The sequence below is a fragment of the Artemia sp. Qi Xiang Cuo genome, chromosome 2 (genome assembly GCF_049724085.1).
Source record: "Artemia sp. Qi Xiang Cuo chromosome 2, ASM4972408v1, whole genome shotgun sequence".
Taxonomy (NCBI): Eukaryota; Metazoa; Arthropoda; class Branchiopoda; order Anostraca; family Artemiidae; genus Artemia; species Artemia sp. Qi Xiang Cuo.
Window position 1 is genome coordinate 59,883,536 of NC_142795.1, and position 4,897 is coordinate 59,888,432.

Sequence of the window (4,897 nt, forward strand, 5' to 3'; positions counted from 1 at the left end):
GACAAAAAATTAACAGAGAGAAAAATCTCAATGAAAAAAAAAACAACGAACGAGACTGCGGCCATTGGAAAGAAAAGACGAAAAATGTAAAACAACGCGGATATTTATCCTGTATCAAAACAAGGCGTCTTAAGCACAAGATAAACTCAAGAAGACCAAGATAAAAAAAAAACTAAAACTGAAAACAAATAAAACCACCACCAAAAAAAATATATATATAATTGGCACAAATTAATCCACACAGGGAAAAGCAGCTATTAGAGTCACTTCAGTAAGAATTCTAAAGCAACTGAGATTAAAAAAAAAAAAATGAAATTACGTTAATTATTCTGTTGCGAAATAATTCTCTTGTTGGCTATTACTGAAGCAAATCGTTTTGGTCTTGTAGGTAAAATAGTTCCCTGGTGATTATTTAAGATCTTAATTCCCTCACTGACTGTAGATTCACTTTTGAAAAGGTTATAATAAATTGAGCCAATATTTAAATTTTCTGTGTCCCGATTTATTCAAAGATTAGCAAAAATATGTTTTTTAATTTCTATGGCTTCTCTCGCCCATTGAGTATAACCCCTATCATTGGAAATAGCTAAGGCCTCATCAAATTTTACAAAATGATCAGGTTGAAACCACAGTATATATAATAGCAGTATGATCTTTCCGTATCTCACCCATTATAAAAACCCGGACCGAGGTGCGATTGCTCCAGAGAATGTATAAACCGGTATAAAAATAAGCGACAGTACATCTTTTCACGGGTAGACAAGTCAGATCTTTCTTGAACGTGAAGCTTGGCTTCAACGTTGGAACACTAATTTTGAAGAAACAAATTTTAAATTAATTTATTCCAATACATACATGAAAATCGGTAATTGGTAGTGCAATGTTATTATTAGATGTTTTTAGGAATTAAAAATAGGTTTTGAAGTCTCAAGTTGGTTTCAAAGGCATTTTGAGAAAGTTTCTGCCAAAATACGTGTTCCAGGGTAATTGGACCGCTGATGTACGCGCCGTTATATATATATATATATATATATATATATATATATATATATATATATATATATATATATATATATATATATATATATATATATATATATATATATATATATATATATATATATATATATATATATATATATATATATAGTGTGTGTATATATATATATATATATATATATATATATATATATATATATATATATATATATATATATATATATATATATATATATATATAAGTAGTAAGTTATATAAAGGTTTCACGATTACAAGAATATACAGTGTAGTTCGACGAATACATTGACGGTTACAAGAATATACAGTGCAAAGGTTTGACGACTACAAGAATATACAGTGTAAAGGTTACACTTTCACGGGTGATTGCGTAATATGACTTACCACGGGTCAAGCACCTATTACTACGAACGATACTTGTCCTACCAGACGTGTTTTCTTATACTTTGCGTACGTGCCCGTACCAAACAGGTTGGTTATAATCTGTTCTGCTTCAAGTTTTTTCTGTCACAATTAACTGAATTTCTATTTCATGATAAACAAGTTTTTTTTTAGGTTACATCCGTGTTGGAAAAACAGGTGTATCTTTTTAGTTTTCTTTACATTACATATTAGTAAGAGAATTGAATTCAAAGAGAATAGTTTAACGAGTCATGCATTTGAAAAGGGTAATTACTTCTTTAGTTTACGAGATTTGTGAATTTTTTTTTTTTGCGAAAAGATATTTGCGAAAAGATATTTTAGTAGACGCTTACAAGGTACATTGCTAGAAAGTATCCAATAGCTTAATTGAAAAGTAACGACAGAATGACATTGTGACTTGACCTAGCTTTACCTCGCCGTTGTGGTCTGTATAATACTTCAGTAACGTTTTAAAAATATTGACAATTTAAAAATAAATGGATTAAAAGTGTTATGAGGGGGGTGGGGTGCAGAGAGGGGTGAGTTTCACGAGGGTTCAGTTAAAGAGGATACAGTTGCACGGAGGGATTTAGGTTATACACGGGTTCAGTTAAAAGGGGGGTTCAGTTGCACGGGGGCAATCCCTTTTTTTTTTTCGTAAATCGGGCTCCCTGTTTTCAGAATCCCTTTTTCTTCTGAGGCTTGGAGCATTTGGTGACTAGATATTAAACGTCATGAAATTTAGCAAAGAGGTTCAGTTGTACAGGGGTTTCAGTTAGAAAGGGGTTCAGTTAAATGGGGTTTCTTTGTGTTAAATAAGTAGTTTTTTGTATCTTTTAAAAGAACTTTACGGGGATTGAGAGACTCAGGTGCCTAATTACGTGTGATTTTTCTTTAATTGTCGATCTTTAAAAACTTAATTTTTTTTTTAATTAAGTAGTTTTTTTATATTTTAAAAGATCTTTACTGGGCTTTAGAGACTCAGTTGCATTTTTCATTGTGATTTTTATTTACTTGAGTTTCATTAAAAAAGTACTTTTTTTGTTAAATAAGTAGTTTTTGTATCTTTTAAAAGATCTTTACGGGGATTGAGAGACTCAGTTGCCTAATTCCATGTGATTTTTCTTTACTTGATGGTCATTAAAAACGAAATTTTTTTGTTAAATAATTAGTTTTTGTTTCTTTTAAAAGAGCTTTACGGGGATTGAGAGACTCAGTTGCCTAATTACGTGTGATTTTTCTTTACTTGTTTGTAATTAAAAACGAAATTTTTTTGTTAAATAATTAGTTTTTGTTTATTTTAAAAGATATTTACGGGGATTGAGAGACACAGTTGCCTAAGTCCTTGTGATTTTTATTTACTTGATTGTAATTAAAATCGAAATTTATTTGTTAAATAAGTATTTTGTTTATCTATTAAAAGATATTTAAGGGGTTTGAGAGACCCAGTTGCCTAAGTACGGGTGAGTTTTATTAAATTGTAGGTCATTAAAAAAACGAAATTTTATTGTTAATTAAGAATTTTTTGTATATTTTAAATTAAATTTACGGGGATTGAGAGACTCAGTTGCCTATGTCATTTTGTTTTTTCTTTCCTGTGAGGTAAATAAAAACTTAATTTGTGGTTTTATTTAGTATATGATTTATAATTATTTAGATATGTACTTGTTTAGTTTTTCACTTTGTAATAATTACTTTTTATTTTTTTTTTACTTACATGGTTATAGAGTAAATTATTCATAAATAATATTGATGTTTCTTTACTTTAGGGTAATTAAAAAATTAATTTTTATGTTATATAATTAGTTTTTGTATCTTTTAAAAGAGCTTTACTGCGATTGAGAGTCCCAGTTGCCTTAGTCCGTGTGATTGTTCTTCAATTGATTGTCATTAAAAAACGAAATTTTATTGTTAAATAAGTAGTTTTTGTATCTTTTAAAAGAACTTTAAGGGGATTGAGAGACTCAGTTGCCTAAGTCCGTGTGATTTTTCTTTACTTTATTCTCATAAAAATCGATAATTTTGTGTTAATTATGTAGTTTTTTTTTATTTTATAATAGCGTTTCGGGGTTTGAGAGACTCAGGTGACTAAGTACTTGTGATTTTTTTTTACTTGATTTTAATTAAAATAGACAATTTTTTGTTAAATAAGTATATTATGTATCTTTTAAAAGATCTTTAAGGGGGTTGAGAGACTCAGTTGCATAATTCCGTTTGATTTTTCTTTAATAGATTTTAAATAAAAAATAAATTTTTATGTTAAATAAGTAGATATATTATCTTTTAATGTAGAGTTAAGTTGAGTGAGAGACTTATTTGCCTAAGTCCGTGTGATTTTTATTGACATGTTGGACATTAAAAACGAACTTGTATTGTTAAATTATTAGTTTTTTTATCTTTTATATTATCTTTACTGGGATTGAGAGACTCAGGTGACTTAGTCCGTGTGATTTTTCTTTACTTGAGGTAAATTTAAATGGTTATGGTTTTGTTATATAAGAAGTTTTTTTATCTTTAAAAAGATCTATAGTGTGAGTGAGAGAATCAGCTGAATAAGTCCGAGTGATTTTTTTTTACTTGCTGTTCATTAAAAACGACATATTTGTGTTAAATAAGAATTGTTTGTATCTTTTAAAAGAGAATTAAGGGGCTTGAGTGACTCTGTTGCCTAATTACGTGTGATTTTTCTTTAGTCATATCTTTAAAAAAAGTGACTCCTTAACTTTTGACGAAATCTTTAGGTAATTAAAATTTTGTTTGATAATTGACGTAATACAAAAAGAAATAACTAAACTTTGAAAAACTAACATCCGGTAGATCTCGATGACCTTTCGTCATTCCTTTAAACTACAGAAATTACAAGAATAACTATGGACTAACTAAAAAATTAAAATATTATTTTGGTGGTTATGAGAGATTGAGATCTCCAGAGATGATTGCACTCAAAGAGAATGCCAACATAAAAATAATCATTGATGATAGAGGAAAACTCCTTGCTACTATTTCAGGTAACACATTACCTACTGATACATCCAATTGTCACCTTTCAGGTATTAGGATTCAACGTGAGATCAATAAAAGAAAGTCCTACTCTTCTACTAATATCGTAAACCATATCTTGTCTACGTGTCGAAACTGTTACCTGTGTAAAAATAATGTGATAATAGACAGTGAAATTTACATAAAAATAAATAGGGCATTTTCCGAAAATATCACGATGAACTATACCGATGAATCTATGAAAAACAAAACACCAGCAAACGTTACTGCCATTTGTCAAACGGTCATTGAACAAAATAAAACAAAATACTAACAGAATATTGAGACTTTTGATGAGACACCAGTAAAAATTGTGTATGACTTAAAATGGAATAATGATTATTCTACTGATTACGAACTAAGAGAAGACAATAGCTATAATATCAAGAGAGAACATGGTGAACTATTTTATGGAACAGATTCAAAATGTCCAAAGTTA